Genomic DNA, 22022 nt, shown 5'->3' with positions numbered 1-22022 from the left:
TAAACGTGCAGTGTGATGGTGACCTGTGGAGAACCCCCAGATCTCTACAGCAGGTAGTCCAATAATCAGAAGGGTTATGGGTTCGGTCTCTGGCTCCTCCAGTCCCCATTTCAAAGCGCAAGATACTGAACCCGAAATTGCCCCCAGCAGCTGTGCCATCAATGTGTGATTGTGTATGAATGTATGAACGTAGTGAGTAGCAGATATCACCTTCTACAGTAGCCTTGACCCCCATTGTACGAATGTTCATCCAAATGGGTGAATGTGACAAATAGTATGAAAGCGCTTTGAATGGTTGAATGGCTATTAAGCGCTACACACGTTTATTTCTTTTTATTTAATTGCAAATGCAGGACTTTTACCTGAAATTGAGTACTTCTGTTTCTGCTTTTAATTGCTACTTTAACCTCTAAGCATGCAGTTTTCCAGTGGTTGAGTGATACATATATTCCACAGTGTTTGACAATATCACACATATATTCTTTTTGTGTGGGTCCACACCTTTGTATCATCCCATTCCACCAAACTGTTTCATCCAGCATCATGACATGAAACATCATTCGATCCATTGAGCGCCATGGGCAGCACTAATGCCATTGTCAAACTGTTGTTTTACATTGACGGCATGTCTTCTCAATATTGCTTGACATTGCACTGGTTTTTCACTCGACAAAGCCAGTATTTTGGCATGACTATGCATCGATTTTGACTTAAAATTACATTAGATTCAGGTGGATATGTTGCTTTCTAGTGAGAAAAAATTGAATTTGGTAGTAGAGGCATTAGCCCCTTTTACACTGCCTGTTCAAGGCAGGATTATTGCGCTGTTATGCCACCTCGTCATGCTGTACAAACGGCACGATCGCTGAATGTGAGGACAGAGCTGTCTCACTGTTAGACTGCCATTGGAGCGCTGAAGCAGTGTATGTGTAAAAGCAACAGCTGACAGGACGGGACCGTTGGCCGGATAGGTGTGATGTTTTCGATGAGTTGTTATGTGTGTGATCCTCCACAGGAGATTTAAAAAGCAGCTAGCAGCAGTATGTGGCTAACTCAAATAAGAACAGCTGCCATAAAATAGGGAAAACAATGAGGTGAGCTTCTTACCCTTCGAGCAGAGGACGAGCTAAGCATATATCAGGGATAATAAATGATTGTTTTTGCCAAGTTATGCCATTGTTATTGTTAAGAAAGCACTGCCGACTTATATGTTTTATTTCAGATCAGAGGTTGATGCTTTTGTATTACATGTCACTCCTGTCGTGCCTCTTTTGATTCTGCAATGTAGGAATGCTCTATAATCACACATCGGAGCAGCATGATGCCGTGGTTGTTTGCTTGTGTGTAAAAAAGGAAAGGAGGCATAAAGAAAGGACTTTGTAGCAGCCATATAGCGCGATTTCTGTGTATCAAGGGCCAATGTCAAACGAAAGATGGAAATGAGCAGACAATTCAGTCTGATATCAGGCAAATATTCTGTTTCACCTTGTTCCAACTCTTCATTGAAGCAGACTGATGTTTACATTGAGTGATGTATTCAAAGTCAAGCCTTTATACACATTTTCCCACAATCTAGGCTGACATATTGGGTGTCTTCACTAGAATTTACAATGAGGGCTCAGACCAGATGTGGCTGCATAACATGAGTTTGTCGGGTGTAAGGATTAAAACATCCGAATTGTTAAAATTGTATTGAATAAAACAAGTATAACCTCTGTACTGAGTTTAAAAAACGTTGCAAAGCCACATTACAGGTTCCTCAGCCCCAGATATCTTCCTGTGTTCATTGATTATTTTCCAGTTCTTGGTCCACGTCCTCAAGACTACCTCATTGTTGAACTCACAGCCCAGACCTCTCCTCTGTCGCTGCTGCACAGATCAAGGATGAGCTACTGTAAGTGCCTTCTAGATCCTCCTCTTCCTCCCTGGCATTCACTTGCTGTGGCAGCCGGTGATCATGGCAACGGTGGGTCTTTTGGCGGGGCCAGTCAGGTCTAGACTGGTCCAAGCTGCAGTAGTCTGTTTAATTAGGCCCATCCTGCTGAGCTGCTGCTGTTTATTTCCCCTGTGACACTCCGCTGATCTCCACTGAGCAGCCGGGGAGAGAGAGAGACAGAGAATCATTATGCATACACTGCTGCGCAAAAGCACCTATACACTAACTGCTATATAGGCACTTGAAGTCACTCTCTCTCTCTCTCTGACACACACACACACACACACACACGTCCAAACGCAGTCCAGCAACACACTCGTTATATGACCTGACTTCACTTTGCTATATCCACATTCATTTTCTGGCAGATTTCATTCTGTGCACAGACAACCACTTTCTGAAGAGACAGTATAGCAGCAGCTCATAGTGCTCAGCCAGTGATCCTCTGGTCTTAGCCTCCCACATTATCTCACTGCAGCAATGTGCTAGCCTCACACATCTCTAAAAATCACCACCAAAGTCCTAGAGGCTGAAAATGCATACTTGATATCAGCTCTGTCGTCATTTGGAGTCATAATCAAACGTCTAATGAATTGGTTGTTCCTGCTAGGAGAGAAAATCCATCATTAAAAGACATTAGTTGAATATTTTGGGAAATATGTGCTGAGTTGGATGAGCAGATCGATACCACTCTCATGCCTCTACGGTAAATATGAAACTACAGCCAGCAGCTTTACTGTAGCTTAGCACAAAGACTGGAGACAAGGGGATAAAAGCTCTGTCCTGAGGTAGCTGTTGACACTTTGATGTTATAAGCAACTGCCTTGCAGCTAACAAATGGCCCAGCACAGAACCCCCAGAAAACCACAGTGTGTTGTTTTCACACTTCAGTTTTCGCACAGATTAAATGAACAAGATATAATGTGTTAATTAGTGAGCTTTAAACCACATTAACGTCTCCATGTGGTTTTGGTAGAGACATCTGTCCACAATGAACACCTGAGCAGCATAAAAATAGCTAAATATTTTCTTCTTTATCTTTATTTTAGTTGACATCACAGCAAACACGCAAACTTCTAGGAAGGAGTGGGACTGACAGTTTACCTGGCCAAATTAATTTTATTGCCACAACATTGTCTGACAAAATCAACAGTATGCAATAATAACAACAATTGTGATGTATGTACTCTATATGGCTTCAATTATGTTTAAAATGACCGTACACATAGTAGTAGTGCTGATTATAAACTGTATATAAAGACATACAACACGTCTCCACTCCTACTATACAAAAATGAAGCCAAAATATCCCAGATACGGCTGCTACTAGCAATTGGGGAAATGCGGCTACAGGTGTGAGATCCTCTCCATACACTGAGCAGCACCACTGATCACAAGCACATCGATCAACACACACACAGCATGATGCCACACCCCCATATGTAGCATCAAATGCCTAATTATAACCAAACTGATCAGAAAAGTGGAACACAAACAGCCTAAAATGACAACAGGTTTTCACCCCCAACTTAAAGAAATACAGACGTTTGGTCAGTGGCCCTACAAGTCAAACCATGATGCTCTAGGATGCTTATGGATGGCGTGTTAATGTACACTTCTTATATGCAGTGTATCATTTCAAAATAAACTTGGAAACTTCACAGGAAATGTACAGTTTCTGCTCAGTCAATGCATACAGTCTATTTTCAAATAAAACTTAGAACAAGAGCATGTGGTTAGGTTTAGAAAATAAACATCATGGTTTCGCCTCTCTTCTGTCAGTGTACATTACGCCGTCAATGCGGTGAGGATGTCACTTAAAAATTTGTAAAGAAAAGAAAAGTTGACCATGAAAAATGAGTTTTCAAAGACAAGTGCAGAGAGAAATATGCATTCATTTTGCCCCAGCACTAAGCCTGCGTGTTTGATTTGCACAGAGGCAGTTAGGGTTGTGAAAAGTGGAAATGTTAAACGCCAAAGCACAGACATTTCAGACAGCAGTATCCTCAGAATACAGAGGTGAGGATAACAAAACTTCAAGAGTTAAAATCTTCCTAAGAATCAACAAACAAGTTGTTTGTGAGATCTATGAAACAGCAAGAGAGAGCTACTGAAGCTTCTCTCTAAGTGGCCTGGGTGCTGGGCAAAAACAAAATGTCCTTTTCTGATGCAGTAGTAGTTAAGGAGCGATTAAATGAGATAGTCGAGGCTCTGTTTGAGAGAGAGGAGAGAGAAATGTCTGAGGGATTCAGTTACAAGCAAGTTACCATTTGCCTATCACCAGTCGTTCTTTACCTTTGGCCTTGAACACAAATCAGATTCATACCTTTGAATATTAAGTTTGAGAACCCCTGGTATAGAATTTCTTGCTCTTCATACTGCAGCAATTGCATAGTGTGCCAAAAAATACTGCTGTCCAGTGCATCTCACACCACCACCACCTCTGTGCCTCTGTATCTGATGGCGAAGGCCACTGACCAAGCAATAGTATTTGCCAATAAGTTAAGAGCGAGACCAGGTCGGACACACAGCATCTTTTTTAAGGCCCTGACACATCAAGCTGACCAACATCTTTTTTAAGGCACTGACATATCAAGCTGACAGTCGGCAGTTAGTCAGTGTTGGGTCGTTGGTGGGCATCTTTGGCCCTGATCACTGCGGTGTGTCCCGCAACCTTGGCCGTCTTCAACCCTTGCTGGCTTTTCTTTTGCCAGCGTCAATGGAGTCGTTAGTGAATGAAGTCACTCTGCTGGTATGGAGAAAAATTTCCTCTCACGCAGACACAGAAAGTACAAGCTTGTTAGCTTGTTGTTTTGTGTGTTCATGTGCAACTTTTTGACACGGTAGTATGAGGCAGCGTTACAGGGCTTTGGTCGCTGCTGGTTCCCTGATGTCAGTTTGGTGTGTCTGTGCCCCGGGGTTTCTTTGACTTATCCTGCAGCCAGCCACCAGGGGGGCGATTGAGATGTTATGGCTTCTCTTTTTGAAGGTTGTCTTTACATACAGCCACTGGCATTGATCTTTTTTTTTTTAACTTTCAACAAGCATGTAAAGAAAAATTTGTAATTACCATCAACTGGCAAAAAGTTACATTAGCACATTATGTGAGTGTAAAGAATATAGTATAACAAGCAGAGATATTCTAGAGGCAGTTGTTGGCATACAAATTTATGTAGGAGTGCTACTGCGACACCTCCTGATTGAAAGAATCTGAACTTGTAGAAATGAAAAACATGCGCACACACACACACACACACACACACACACACACACACATACATAAACACACACACACACACACAACTCTGTTTGTCTCACACACAAAACTAAAAATGGAGTACACATCATATGGGGGAAAGGGCAGTACCCGTGCCTCTCTGGTGGTACAAAAATCAATCCAACAAAAAACACAAAAAAAGCAATAGCCCTTGACAGAAGTTAAGTTGGGCATGTGAGTTTCTCGGCATCCCTACAGGACAGAAACTCCATCGAGTTCTTTTAAGTGTTAGCTGTTTAATTTAAGTGTGGGTCCAGTGAACTGGAGGAGAATTACTGTTTGTCTCTACTGGCTCTCTGGATGCAGCAGCGAGAAGCATCAGGTCAGCACAACGTTGCAGCTGAACACAGAGACAGAGATGGATGGATTGTCAGAATACCTCAATACCAAACGGCTCATAGTGCTGTAGGACACGTTTTCCCTATGTGCAATTTAAGCTGCTTAGCTAAACAAATCTGGGTGGAGCGAAGCTAGACGAACACGATAATGTGCACTGTCCGCACATTTTTTTTTCTTCCTGCTTTTTTTACTTTGCTCTTCGTGGTTTTAAATTGAGAACAATTGGAACACATGGCATGTTAGAAATCAGTTTGACTACTCTGGCACCTACCAAACTGTGAAAGTAGGACTGGCAGAGCAACCATATGCTCGGTGCCAAATCCTTCCTGTTACACATGCACACACGCACACACACACACACACACACACACACACACACACACACACACATAAACACACACACTAATTTAGGAAAAATATGATTGATTTCCTGCTTTTAAATATGAGCATCCACATATTTGTGCCCTCTAGTTGTTTAATATGGAATAAAAAAAACATATAGGTTGCTTTTCTTACAGTTATAAATGGCATAATATCAATACCAAGGTCATTTAGATGTTCAACTTCAGATAAGTTGCTTGTAAATCTATATTTTAGCCCCAGGTGTTGAATTTTTACAACATAACAAATTACATCTTTTGTTTTCTGTTTTTTTGCAGCCAGTTCCCTTGGCCCCAAAGATGAGGAGAGAATATTTTCCTTGTTAAATGGAACAATTTCTCCTCTTTAGGCTAAATATACAATATGCGGAGAATAATTCATGAGACACACTTTTACAGTATCCGCCTTGGCTTGTAATTCATTGGCCACATGGTGTCATTGTGTCGGGATGATAAAGTGACTGAAAGCAGCAAAAAGGACATCCAGGAATTATTTTGAAGTGCACAGCTGTGCTCATATCAGTTGTGTATGAAGTATAATGAGGGACCTCCTTGTCACTGTCACCTGTGATAGACTCATCAGACTCCACATCACAGGCCTAATGGAGAGATCACCCAGTGGGATATTGTTGCGGGAGCTTATTGTGGCACCTGAGCACTGGAATAGGATGCATAACGGGGATTTATTTATGTTGTTAATACATGTGAGAGGAGCTCATTTGTCTGTCACTATGTATACTTGACTGGAGTGGATGGAGATTAGCCGTGGAGTCAATGTGACCTTTCTTTCCGTCATTCCTCTTTCATTCTCAGTCTGTTGCGCCCAGCTTTGGTATTCGTCTCAGACTGAGTGACCGTGAACTCGGTTTAAAGAGGTCCTTGGCAGCTGCAGCTTTTCTGTACTATGACAGGGAGAAGGAGAATGCCTCGAGGAAGGAGCTGATTGCTGCCGGTGTTTACTTAACCTGATTAAAAAACACACTTATCATTGCAGGGGCATGTGGGAGCAGTTACGATTTGGAAAACGTGAATGTAGCTCTTGTAGTATTTGTTTGCTTTCGCCTGTCATCCCTGAATGTAATAAATATAGAGCAGATAAGAAAATATGAGAGCCATGCTAAAACTGGTCCTCCGGAAAGTTTCTCAGCTCATGCTAAATGATCGGAAATAACAAATGATAAAAAATGTAATACAAGGTAGTATCAAGACGTCCAGTCTGGTTTATTACACCCAATTTATCTGTGTTTACATAATGTTTGGGAAGACACCGAAGGACAAACATTTGTTTAGTGTCTTGACAGGCGTCAGATTCCATAGCCAAAACAGATTCATAGCACAAAACCTTCTTGCCAAATGTTTGTAAAGATTAGCCACAGTCTAACTGGAAGTTTCATTATTTTTGATTGCACGTTATTAGCAACGCTCTCGCTACACATTTTTGTGTCTCTTGTTTGGCAAATGAGGCCCATTGTTGATTTCCCTTTTCTCCGTGTCACCAGAGTTCAGGACAACACTGTTGGCTTTGAGAATGATTGCGAGAAAAGAAAAAAAACAGAGCAGTGACAGGCTTGAGCAAACAATCTCAGCATGATCAAAGCTGCTGAGTGGAAGAGAACACTGTGTACAATGATTGGAGAGGGCCGGGAGGAGGGCATTGTAGTGAAACAGATCACCTCAACACAAAGTTTCTCTGACACTGCAGTTCATGGGATGGAATGGGGGTGCAGTTACATGCCATTAATCATAACTACCATACTAATGTCAAACAATAGCTTTGCAGCACAGCGACACACTCGCTGTGCAACTTTACAGCAAGCCGGAACGCGAGAGCTGTAAGTGCACCGTAATTAAACAGCAGCCTGTATTTCTTCACTTATCGCATTATAACCTGAGGTGTGACAATAGGAAGCAACAATGACAACAAAACAGATGTCAGAGGGTGAGGCTCGGTCATCGCTGTGCAATGCAATCAAACTGACATTGTAACAGAATCCATTTTGTATCGTGTTCACAATCTGCCTAGTTGTACATAATTACCACATATCTTCTCAGCAGGGAGCATCACAGGTAGGAGCTGAATCCCTGTGGAGGGAGAGGAAGACATGTGACACCCATACCCACCAAGCACAGTCATTAGACACCGAGCGGAGGCAAAGTTCAGCAGACGAGGAGTCCTGTATTAGGCCTAATGGTTGCACATTGGGATAAGGAGCTGATGGGGACTGGGCAAGTAAATGGGGTGGTGGAATTAAATGGAGGCTGTTAACTGGGTGTGATTTAGAGTTAACCAAATTGTGTCAGAGTCTGCAAAGCTGTAAATAATGCTCAGTGATTTTAATCCTACACCATGACGTCATCCTTTTTCCTCTTAATACAGCCACTCGAGGCTTTTCTGAGTATTACCCAAGCTTGAGAATTCGTTTTTGGTGCCATATCTTCCACTCACGTCAGTTAGGGTTTGACTAATGTGGTTTAGTAAAAGGCAGCATTTTCTCATCTTCCTAAAGGTTTGTTTACATCAGTAACATTTATTTGAGCGCAGGACTAAAATAGACTGTAATATTCTGTTGCAATCTGCTAAGAAACCCCAAAGCCAAGACGATGTTCTCCAGCACAGGGGAATTAGCCATTCCCAGGGCCCTGCAGGCAAATTAGTAGGACACTTGTACCTGCATGGCAATGCTTACCGGGCCAAAAAAAAATATGGATTAGACGGTTAAGAAAGAGGCTCAAACAGTTAGGGGGTAAAAGTTATATATTGGGCTCATTTTTATACAGCATTTTTATGCTAAAGAACAAAAAGTCAAAAAGAAGAATTCAGTACATTTACCTGATAATTTGAGTAATGGCATTTTGAGAAAACCTTTAAGCTTTTCTTTATTTTGTGTCACATAGGCTATAAAGTGTTGAAGGATGTTTGTATTAAACATGGCCAAAGTTTCGGATAATGAGGTGGATTTATACAGTATGTAGATGTGTGTGGGTTTTTCCCCACTTTGGCTACAGTATGACTCCATAGTGTGTCAGTTTTCTTTATATTGGCTCCAGGCACGCTACTGCAAATTGTTTTCATTACATGCTAACATCAGAGAAACATTTAAACTCGGTTACATATATTGTAAATTTCTCCCCAGTTTCAGGTCATATTACTGCTGGAGCATGTCCCTTTGTGTTTGATTTTTTTGGTGGAAAGGATTGCAGTCATTTCCCGAGCTGCAAATACAATGCTACATGTTACTACAGGCTAACATGAGAAAACCGCGATATGGGATCATATTCCTGCTGTAACTTCTCCTGTCATGTTGAGATGCTTTTTTTGGTGATAGAAAATACCACTATTCTGTATTGCCTTACTTCAGTGACGTTGCAGAGAGATGCGGAAGACCTGAAAACAATCACAGCAGACTAGGCTTTTTCGGGAGGGGAGATTTAAAGAGACAGGCACTAAAATGTAGTATCTGACATGGAGGGTGAATTCAGGTTTTTAGCACAGAAAGAGGAAAATTACATGGTTTTGGTTTTTTGTTGTTTTTTTTTTTACTATTAAAGCACATAAACATATTATTGTGGAATCTTAAATACAAGTATGAAACTGAAAATTAGCATTAAACTCAATAAAGCACTGACATATAAAATAATAACAACAGTAGGAAAACATGAATTCATGCTCATTATTGTACAGTAAATATTTACACGAATACACTTCACAAAATCACATAATATCTATTATAACAAGGATATAATTATTCAGTAAATGTTAGTTCTGAATATGAAACATCAGTTTAATTTTGTATCAACAGAATTACGTCTATGACTTGGGGAATACAGTTGTGTTCCTGTGTTCTTTCTTCAGTGTATGGTCTAATTCAGTTGAGGATTATGCTGTGTCGTGAATTTGTAGTAAGTGTGCTTTTGTGCAGATGTGTGTGTGTGTGTGTACACATTGTGTGTACCAGTCTTGACATATATGCATATAAGCTCATTTTCAGCGGACACTTCTGGGTCAGTTCCTCTGCAAGATTCTAATCCAATCTGTTCCCTCCGTATAGCCTACAATTAAAACACCGCGCAGGAATTCTGTACTGTGTCCTAATTATATTCCTCCAAATGTTCCCGGCAACATTTCTGCAGTGTGCGCTCCTCTCCCAATCCTCCCACTTCTAAGATTGGGTGACAGGCATCTGAAATACCTGGTTTTGTCTGTAGAGCTGTTCACACAATGCCCTAGATCCATCATTGCAGGGCCATTGAGGCTCATTGTGTGCATCCATTAACTGTATCTATGGCGGAACCTTACAAAGGGCCAGCTTGAAGAGGGTCACTGGTGCGTGGGTCCCCGCCATCATAAATCTGGTGGAGTCCAGGGCTGAACCTCCCCCGTGCTCAACTAATGGCGCTCTAATCGCTGGTACCACTTCTTGGGTGGGACGGAGGGGTGGGTGTATGTGCGTCTGTGTGGTTGGGGGTTGGGGGCTTACAAGAGGATGGGTGTATAAAGCATTACTCATTTGTTGCCAAGCCCCGAGACCAATGAGCCCTAACTAATCACTCGGCTTTTTGTCTTTTCAATAAAAGTGTTTCTGTAGAGCACAAATTAGCCAACCATTTTAGAGACACTTCTTTTGTCAAGATATTGATATTAATCATTGTCTTTATCCCCACTCCAGCACAGTGTTAATATCCATATGAATAAAATATAGACTGCGCACGAGGGACGGTCAAACCTCTTCCCTCGCTCGCTTTCGGATGGATGTCTTCCTCATTATTGAAGTGGGTCAGTGCCTCTTCACCTCCCTGCTCACCTGTAGAAAAACATATGGATTTTATAGAGACCTGCAATATTAATGCCCCCATAAAGGAGACCGGACCTTTTCTGCAACCATATCCGACCATATAGTCAAGTCAGGGTCGTGTTTTGTTTTTGTACTGGAAAACAGCTCTATAGACAATACACTTAGTAATTTGTTCCCCTGTGCTTGTAAGAACTGCAGCTACAATAATAAATCCTGTAAATGTATGTTCATCTGTGTTAATATAAACATTCATTGCAATGAGTTATGATTGTCACTAATCATTACAGCACTAAATTATAAAACATTCTAAGCACAATTTGTATAATTTGCAATGTCTCACCCTGGAGCAATTAATAATTAGATGAATTTGGAAATATAAAAAAATAGGCTTTTCAAAAAACAAATTTTTTTTCATTCTTTTTCACTTGGTATGAAAGCTGTGTCAAAGTGTGAAAACTGGCGTTCGTACTAAAACCACAAATTTTTAACTTGTTAAATATGTTTCCCTGCGCTCTCAATGCTGAGCAGCAGCCCGGTAAGCATTGCCATGCAGGTACAAGTGTCCCACTAATTTGCCTGCAGGGCCCTGGGAATGGCTAATTCCCCTGTGCTGGAGAACATCGTCTAAATTAGGTTATTTTGAGAAAGCTAAGCAGGATATGTGAAGTTTCTTTAACACCTGGTATCTCACAGTTTGTCCTCTGTAGATTGGGCAAATAATCTACATTTTTCTTTTGCGTCTTTTTTTTTTTGTTGTTTTTTTCTGCCTCCCGCTTTGTAGGCAGCTCAGTCAGAGCGTCTCCCATCGGAGTCTGTGGGTGTCCTCTCAAGTAAAAGGAGCTTCTATTGGTTTTCCTACTGCATCCCACCCACACACATCCAAAGGTTCCCCTCTCTTCGCCAATCAGTCCCCGCAAGTCCTGGCAGCCATCACAGTGTCTGAAACACAAAAGAGACGTGTCCACCTTAATACTGTCTCTGGGTGCCGGGAGATGCAGACTGCTGGTACTGGCAAAAAGAGAAGAGTCCCTTTGCTTGAGGGCCCTCAGTCCTCCTCTCTTCTTCACATGGTGGATGATCAAACCTCAGAGGAAGATTCAAGTCAAGTGCTTAGATGACAATGGCTTTTTGCTGCCAAACACTGCAGGGTTACTGATGGAATCTAGCCAGTCATATTCTCACATCAATTACACCATTTAGATAATAGACTTTGTAACACTGCTTGATGTCCAATAATGGTATTTACTTATGAGACCCCAAAGTGTTCAGTGTTTAATATATGATTAATATATGATTAGATTAATATATGAAATAAATATTTACATTGAACTTTGTTGAAGACAAGTTTAATCAATAATTTACAGGGAAAAGAAAATATAAAATTTAAAGTCATTGTTGAAATGTTTGACTATTTCATTATTTTTGTAATTGAATGCAGCTTTTATTTTATAAATGCTGTTTCCTATTAACTGTTACAAAAACAGTGTGTTTCAGTACCCAAGTACCATAGGCCACTGGAAAAGGATTTAGTGTGTCCCAATACAGTATATCAAGTGCAGTAATGTCAAAAATTACTGGATGTCCTTCTGCACCCGCTCGCATTTGTCAGTATGCAAGCCAGCATGCTTATCTGACTATTCTGACCCACAATTCTCTGTGCAGGGGAAGATACGTCACATCGACTGAGCCAGAGACATTGACAGCTGACAGATGCCGCAATGACAGATGACAGCGCATTCAAGTGTAAGTACCATATATTTTTTGTGTCTGCTGTGTATGGCTAAAACATGAATGCATGTTAATTTTGTGCTAAAGACTGCAGTGGATTTATGAGCAAGACAGCCAAAGTTCAAAGCGCAGTGTTACGACAGAGTAATATGTCTCGAGTGTTTGCGTGCTCTATGCAACCATACTTACTGTTACTTAATGTTAAAGTTGCAGATTCTAATCATCAGTCAGAGATCCCTAAACTGACTGAGATTACTTAAAGTTGTGCAGTTGTGTTCTGTTTTTTTTGTTTTGTTTTGTTTTGGTCTGTTTTTTTGTTCTGGGGACGTTTTGGTCTTCAGATTTTGCTGCAGAGTGAGTGCTCTTGACTTTTATGATACTCTTTGATACAAGCATCTGCGCAGAGGAGATACTTGGCATAGAGAGGAAAGTGAGGCTGCTCTTCTTAAAAGTGGTGAGATACAGCTCACAGCAAGTTAATGGGATGCAGTCTCTGGTTTTTTGATATTTAGTGTTGGCGAAAAATGTTGTTGCACATGTGTGATTTGTCATTAGTGGCGTTAGCTTGTTTGCTATATTACTTGAATACAGCTGTCACACTGAACGTCCCGCTTAGCATTGTTCAAACGTTAAAATTTTAGATGAAAAACTAAACGAATCGTCAAATATTCATATTACACTGCCATGTCCGATTTGACTGACGTAATTCTGATTTGGGTACAGCCCTAGTACTTTGTAAGGAAAGCTGAAGTGTATACTGAAAGTAAAAGGAAAATTATGCAATTCTGAACACAGCAAAGGTAAAAAACAACCGTGGTGTTATGAGAATCTGACTGCAATTGCACAATAACAATGCAAAAAGGGATGTTATTGACATTGGTCACTCAATAAATGTTGCTGGCGCAAGGGATTGTGGGAGCACATTATCTCTTTTGCTTTCATAGAGGATGATCTATTGTACACTATGCTAATGGGGATAAGGATTGAAGCATTTAAGCACCTTTCCTGTAAACATTTAGGAAATTTTAACAGCTCTTATCATGACTACCATGATATAAACTGTATCTAGCAAAAACCCTATTTCACCACAGCCACAGTTTTTTTTTTTTTAGGCAGGTAGCATTTGTAGCACTGTCAAGCTAAATGAAAACAGTGGTGTATTAGTTGCTCTATTCAAAATTACTTTGACAGTGTTACTGCTCTATTCTCGCTAACAGGAGCCAACTTGCTAAAGTTAGTAGCAGTTTTTTTTTTTATAATTATCTATATGAATATTTATCTCAACACTTCTGGGCTCCATATTTAGGCTAATGGTTTTAAAAGAAGGGATCATTGTAAGTGAGTTAACACAATCTACAACATGCTGAAATGTTTTTTTTTTTGTTCCTGCAGTAACATTAATATCCTAAGTGACTGGTCATGATAGCCTTAATGTCACAGGAAGTGTGTGGGTGTCTCCATATGGCTGTTCCAAGCCATATGGAGACACTTTAACCCGAATACTAGCACCTACTTTTTGGGAAATGCAGCTCACTAATGCATGCATACATCTGCATCTAAATGAGTAGTTATGTTTCTGTTCAAACAAGTGGCCATATCTAAAATTATTGTCAGTGATGCATTGCGTTATTTTCTCCTCGTGACATTGTGTCACTGCTTTAAGAAAATGTTTTCTCCACTGTAATCTATAGCAGTAAGACTTTATTATCAGTGAAGCGAGTGTAATACGCCCGAGAAAACCATATCTGATATTCATCTGAGGTAATTTCCAATGTGTAAACATGAATGTCGTCCTTGATAAGGTTGTGCCCAATTGTCCAGCAATGATGATAGATGGCGAGTGATCCACCCGTGTGTTATTCAATGCTCCTCTGAACGTGCTCATCAGCTGCAGAGATTACCATTCTGCTCAGGTCCCTCTTCTTCTGTGTACCAGGACAGGAAGCAGAGACTCTGCAAAATATTAAATACATATGCAAACAAGCAGGTAGGAAAATAAATAAATAAAGAGAAATAGCTATGCCTACCTGTTGGCTGTTGTTCGGTTGTGATTTCAGGATCACTCATGCATACAATGTGCTTTATTAAATGCAATTCCTACTGTGTACTTAAAGCAATTTCACTGTGTGCATTCAGTTGGAGATCAGATTATTGTTGGTGTTGTACAATGGCTCATTTTAAAGCTGGTGGGGATTTTGTCAAAAGCGATTACATGATTATATGGGTAATCCTTTTTCTGTCTCTCTTCTTTTTGTAAAATACATTAAATATACCTAATACACACATTTCTGTCTGAAAACGCAGCACATGCAGGATCATTTCCCCAGAGAAAATGTACCCAAGATAGATACCCAATTTTGAATATTTATCACAAATTCCGGTTTGCAAAAATACAGTCACACTCCACTGAGCAAGTATGGAAAAAGGATATTTCAAAAAGCATTTGAACGTCCTTGTCTTTCTTTTTGAATCCATGTTTTTTTTACCACCACATTGTCTGAGTGTCTTCCAAGCTCTCATTAGTGCAAAATGTAAGTGACCTGCCACTGGAAGCTGCAGTAGGTCTGAGAGTTACAATATGACAGGTCGCTCTCAGTCTCAAAGTGACATCGGTGTCCATGAGAAAATCCACAATAAACCCAGAATGTGAGGTAAAAAAACATTGACTCATTGCAAAAACCCACTGCAGTACAATGAAACAATAAAACTAGCCGTATGTGTCAGAAAACAGACAGAAATACAAGAACAGAGATGCAGGTAAAAATGAATCAGGTGAAGGACTAAGACAAGCTTCACCTCTTTCTTATTATAAGGTGTGATTGATCCCAGTATCATGCCATTAATGGTGTTGGAGCTCACACGGAGACGCAAGAATAACAAGGTCATGCTACCACATTATTGTGCAGTGCTGCTCCTTGTCAGGGTGGCAATATCCTCCAGTTCTCCCAAATCTTTCTAGTCAGATTGACTTGTGTTATTATTACAAATTTGGATTCTTTTGCTATATAAAAACGAGGTTAGAAGTCTTTTGAAAACCCTGCTTTGCATATGAATGTTTAATGACTAGCTCCTATTCAACTACAACCAAGGAATTATTGGCTTTGCATAGTCATTTCAACACTAATGTGTCTTAATGACATCTCTATGGTTCCTATTTAAGACACTAATGGGCAGTAACGGATCTCAGACTGTGGTGTGTTATATTAAATTAATTATTGATCCCTGCCTCATATGCAATTGATGTCTTAGTCCTTGGATACCTTGTTATTGATGTATTTTCACTGAGGTTGTAAAGCATGGCTGGAGCCAAAGTGCATCAGGCCGTGGAGCTTCATGCAGACACCACATACAGACATTTTCAGCTGCTGATGCAGTTTGTATTCTGTATTAAAATGAGGCAAATCAATGAAACATACACATGGAGCTGCATTTACAATGGCTTGCTCAGCTGCGGTGTCGATACATGAGCATAACGAGCTGAAATTGTTATGTTCCGCGTTAATGGTGGGCATCATCTCCGCCATATTTTACACTTAATTAGAATGAATTTGTGTTATTGTTACAGTGTTGGCTCTCTAATTGAACAAGGAATTATGGATGTAAAGGGAGTCATGAGGTCATAAGAAATCATGTAAATGATGTCATAAATATACAGAATTTGTAAGGTGGGGAATTAAATTAATTAACAGATTAATGAATAAATCACATCTTTGTTTGACTCCATTTAACCATATGTTTAATGTTTAGGCATCTAACCCTGGAGTTGGCTCTATGCACATACTGCACTGTGTTGTGCTGCAGATTTGTATTTCTTGGCTCTCTTGCACTGTATACTGCTGCCAGACACAATATTCAAGTCGCAATATAAAAAGGCATGCTCGCATTCTTGTTCCTTTGTCTTGCTCTTTGTTATTGTTTGTGCACCTGACCAAAACCACTTGCAGTATGTTTTTACATACTGATAATAAAGTGGTTTCTGAGTTCTGGATTCTGTGTTTGGGGCTTTAAAGCCATGAAGATGATTTATCCATCTTGGCAGGCATGCATTTCTGCTTGTTTATAAACTGAAGAGTTTATGGGGTTCTTAGCTTTGGCACAGCTGTCTTCATCTGTCTTTTGGTGCTTTTTTTCTGATACGAAGGAAATAGTCTCTACACTGCAGGGGAAAACAAAACATCTAAACATTGTTTCTTAAAGCTGGAATTTGTAGGGGCTTTAAGGTGCAACCTGACTGCGCCAGCAGCATTTTTTTGTACAATGTTGTACAAAAAGTTTGACCGCCATGATGATGTAAACAGTGGTGGTTGAGAAATTTTTCAGAGAGAGGGCCACAGAAAATCTTGGGGTGACACACCAAAACCAACATTATAACTAAAGAACATTCAATTATGCTGTTTCAGTAGTCTTTATAGACTAGTTTAAAACTACGTCAATATAGAGAGTTAACGCATACCGAAATACTTTGGTTCCATATTTTACAGTAAATTACCTGATGGGCGCAGACTAATGTAGGTACAGTTAACATTTTAAGTTCCACAGCAATCCTGTTTAAATATGTTTTGTATCTGTGTATGTGTTCGGCGATTCTGTGTTCTTCAAACAGGATGGTTTTCCTTAATTATACAGCTTTAATTTGAAGGAGTGCATTAATTGTAAGGACCAAAACATTCATAATGAGCTAGGAATGTCAACAGGTTACACGTCAGTCCATAGGTGAATTCTGCTACTCTTCAGTTAAATGCACTGCACCCACTTAGGTCTGGTAGGTGTTAGCTAGCAAGCAGCACGTGATTAATTACCACTAATAAGGCTGACCTGACACAACAATGTGGCTCTGGAAACATCATGCCATCCTACAGTCGCCCCCCAGTTTGCCCTTTCATGTAAGCAGCTCCCACCAGACCTGTGTGGTGTGCATAGCTGCAGAGGAGACAGTTAGGCATTGGGCACGTTTCCACATGTTAATGTGGCTGTCTGTCTATCATCAAAGCCAACATAAAATAAGAGTCTAGACATTTACATCACAAAACATTAAAATTTCACCGACTCTAAATGGATAGCGCTTTGAAATATGTTGCTAAAGCTCACTGAGGTAACTGAGTGCCGGATTAAAAGGAAAAGCATCTTGTTTTTCATGTTTTCTTTTTCTCCCTCTAAATTAGCCTATTAGTTATAATTGTTGGCCCTTTAAAAGCAAAATTTACTGAAACTGCCATCCCTACTGGTAACAAGCCTCTTCAGGTTTAGGGAAGATTTATGGGTACCTATAGAACCCATTTCCATTTAGATATGTTTTTTAAATTTTTTGTTTAAATTTCTTTCAAAAACATGTTAAAAAAGACAATTAGCAGCTTGGTAAGAAATGTTCCACAATTGCCAGAAAGTAGATTTAGAAAAAAAAACTAGGGAAGATACTATATTTATACTTATGTTACTGAATTATTTAAAAACTTTCAAAGCACCTTTTCAAGTCTTGTTTGCCTTCTTTCAAGTTTCTTTTTTTTTTAATTAATTTTGAGTCATTTCTTCTTTCAATGCTTTTAGACTTCTTCCCATATTTTTGAAAGAAATCAAGCCATTTTGCTTAGGTTTCAAAGGGTTAAAATGTTGAGGTGAGAGTTAAAGAGACCCCTTTAAAAATGTCAATGTCACTTGCGCCCTTGCCAAAATCTAGCCTGACTTTAGAGCATTAAAAAGCAATGAGCGCGACAGCCTCTTAACAACAGTAACCTTCAATTATTTTTGCCAGGGAGGGGGTAACAATTGTGGGGGCCCTCCCTGCCCCCCCTTCTTTGGAGCACCACTGGATATACAACATACTGTAAATATAGATAACCTACCAGAGGATAAGGTTAATCCTGACAGTAAACTATGGTGCCATAATAATTTCAGCTTCAGCTTCAGGCTGCACACCTACCTCAGCATTTTGGAACTGGGCAGCATCTGGTCTGTCTGTGTATTTGTTTGCCCCTAATACAGTTCTTCCGTGCTGTAAACAACACGAGCGAGGCAGTCCTCTTGCTACTTTGGTTGAGGATCCGTCTTTGTGGTGCGATTCAGCCCTGTTCTCTTTTTGTGCTAAAAATACTTGTGTGGACAAACAAAAAACAAAAGAGAAGGAGAAAGAAATACATATTCTGATGTGACACATTAAGCATCCAAGAAATGTTTTGAAATATTCAAAACTGTGGAGCAGCCTTGTTCTATTCCCACTCTCATACTCCCTTCAGTGTGGGAGTTATTAAGGTGTTATTATAGCTGTAAAAAAAAATCTTTATAAGGTATTCCATGGATGCAGCCGGAAAAATCATTTAGCTTATAATGTGCGGACTGTATACCAACATAAATCAGCCTCTCTAGATTCCATCTAGTGCAGTAATAACTAGATATGTATTTCTTTTTTTTATCTCTTCCATCCACAAGAGACATGGAAATGAGCCCACGACTCCATGGCAATAAGGCCCAATGTGACACTTATGAAATCTCCCCTGAGTAAAATCTGTGCTTGGACTTTGGACTTCTAAAGGACAGAGCTTGTAAAAACTTCCTGCGACAGAGGGAGAAGACGTTCCCAGTATAAGCCACCCTGCTTTTGAAGCTCCTCTCCACTTAGAATTGAGGGTAAAGGGTCAAATCAAGAGAAGAAGGCATTTGTAAAAACGATGGCCCAAAGAGAGATTAGTCAGCGTAGGGTGAAAACTCATTTAACATCATCCAGTCGCTGTGGTAAATCTGTTTTACACCTTTTCAGAGTTGCTGCAGCAACGTCATATTAGCATGAAATACCAGTTTGAGCTATTTATTATATCACAAGAATTTTGTCAATTGAATTTAAAGTGTAAAAAAGGATTAAAGGGAGCTTATAATTGGAGTGTTTATTACTGCTCAGCCAATCACAAAGGATGGTTTGGCATGTATGTCAGAGTTGACTAATGATTTTCAGCTGCTAATTCATCTCTGTGTTACAGCAATGGGCTGTAATTCATGTATTTCATGCATTAGAGGCTTTCTATCACCTTAGATTCTTGATATTGTAAGTGTCATATTTTCCTTTTTTTAAAGGCTGCATTACAGTAAATTGATGTAATTTTCTGAATGTGCCAGACTGTTATTATTTGCCTTCACTCATTTTGTCATTCTGTTCAACCCAGTTTCCAGAAATAAGATGTTCTCTTTGTATGTTTTTGCAAACCAAGGATACGTTACATTCGTGCATTATTTTGTAGCAGATTATTTTTTTGGTAAAGCTTAAAATCACCTGTGTTCTTTGGCACAAAAGTCATTGAAAAGCAGGGATAGGTTAATAAAACACATCCAGATTTGGTAGCTTAAACACTGCAGGGAAACACTGGATTCTGTGAGTGAAAAACAACCGGGTTCGGTGGCTTAAACGCCACTTGGAAACACCGGGATGTATTGTGAAAAACGAGGTTAGTTGGCCAAAACTCTGCTGGCAAACACAGCGAAATATCTGTGAAAAACATCAAGTTCGGTAGCTCAAATGCAACTGGGCAACACTGTGATGTATCCCTGAAAAACAAGGTTTGGTGGTTTAAACACTGCTGGTAAACGCTGCAATGTGTCGATGAAAAACATTCAGGTTTGGTGGCTCAAACGCTGCTTGGAAACGCCATGATTGTGTTTGTGAAAAACACACAGGTTCGGTGCTAAAAACATCAGTGGCAACACTATGAAGAATTGCCAAAAAACAACTACTGTTGTTTGGCAGTGCTGCCATCTCCCCTTACAATATCGTCGCAATAACAATATCAAGATATCTGGTCAAAAATATTGTGATAATTGACTTTCTCCATATTTCCCAGCCCTGATTTGCAGTTGTCTATAACAGGCTAATTAAAACATACTTGTGTTGATACCTTGTCACACTGTGCTCTCTCTGACAGTGTGTGAATAAGAGCTGATGTTCTTGAGACTGACTGCTCTCTGGAGTTTTGCTCCTGCCTGGCTGATGGCTTGTCACTCTAGCCCTCAGCTATCCATGCGAACGGTTGACTACAATAGAGTCAGTAGACAGGAAAGACTGGCCTACCCAGTGGCCTGTTTTCTCTACCATATAGACAATAATACAACGACCCAGTTGTACAATCAGCTGCACATTGATCTCTGGGCCTTCTAGCCTTCAGCACATTTATTAGCCACTGATCATGGAAGTCCCTCACTAGTTGGCAGCAAGACCACAAAAAACGGCAACATATTTGTTCTCATTGGAAGAAATTATCTAGTTATTGTGTGGATGTGGCCAAGGGACATGAAGCCTTAATGACAAGAGGGTGATTGAATGTCAAGTGTTTAAAAGCATGAATAAATCTAAAAGCTCTCGGGGGAGTCTTTGTTTCCCCTCTTTTTTCTCGCCGTTCCATTTTCCTTACTCCGATTTTGCATATTTTATTTCAAAGGAGAATAAAAAGTATTTCTCTAGAGTGCGCAGTTGCCATTTGCTTTCGCTTAACGTAATTGTTTTGGGGTTTTAAAGTCAGGTTGTGATAAAGAAGGTAGGTGCATGCGTGTGTGTGTGTGAGACAGAGGAAGAGAAACAGAGAGAGAAAGCGACAGAGGGAGAAAAAGACAGAGAGATGGTCCGGGTGTCTGTGAATGTGTGTGCATGGTTTATGATTACATGTCCTTTTGTGGAGCACATCAACCATTCATGCAAGAGAAGCCACAGCGAGATGAGAAATTCCTTCCGTGCTCTCGCAGGCAGCAGAAAGTGACATTGAACGTTCATACACAAGCTGAAAATCTCATGCTCGGCCGATATGCATCTTATGAAAGAAACGGCGTTCATCATTTTTCGTCTGGGTGCGCCCCACCCTTTCCACCTCACCCCTCCCGGTTCTGCGACCACGGTGTCACGGCTGTGCGTGGACTGAGAATAATGGCGGGATGGGGCCTGATAAATGAGAGCTGATGAATCAGTATCGTGAACAGAGGCAGAACAATATCTGCTGGAACAGAGGGTGAGCCATTCCAGAGATATCTGCAGGCAGTCAGTGAGAACACAGGGAGCCGTAGATCAAGGCTGGATGGTGGTGTGTTAGCAAAGACCTCGAGAACAGGTCCTTTCCAGTCTCTGTGGGTGAAGCAATCCAAACAAATTGATCTAACATTACACTTAGAGGGCAACGGCGTAGAAATGAAATTGATTGATTCTACACAAGTGACTAGGCCTACACACAAATACATTAAAGACTGCGTGTGCTCTGTGCGTGCGCTCTTTGTCATCCAGCCTGCTTACTTATTCATTCAAAGGTAGCATGCAGGGACTAGGAAACCATAAGAAATATGCTCTTGCTGCTGCGGGCCAGAAATTTCTATCGATAGCCTGGGTAGCATCCATCTTCGCAAAGTCCACCAAAGGTCAGGAGCAGCATAACTTAGAAGCTGGTTTGCATCGGATTCTAGTCTGTATTCTGCATGTTTACTGACAGTCCCCCACGGAGGCAGGGTGGATCTGTGACACTTGCTCAGCCATCCACACACACACACACCGAGGCGCTGAGGATGGCTGTCTAGTAAATCTGTGATGGTGAGGGGGTGTTGGTGAAAGC

Source organism: Plectropomus leopardus, chromosome 12 (assembly GCF_008729295.1).
Source record: "Plectropomus leopardus isolate mb chromosome 12, YSFRI_Pleo_2.0, whole genome shotgun sequence".
NCBI lineage: Eukaryota > Metazoa > Chordata > Actinopteri > Perciformes > Serranidae > Plectropomus > Plectropomus leopardus.
This window is presented reverse-complemented; position numbering follows the sequence as displayed.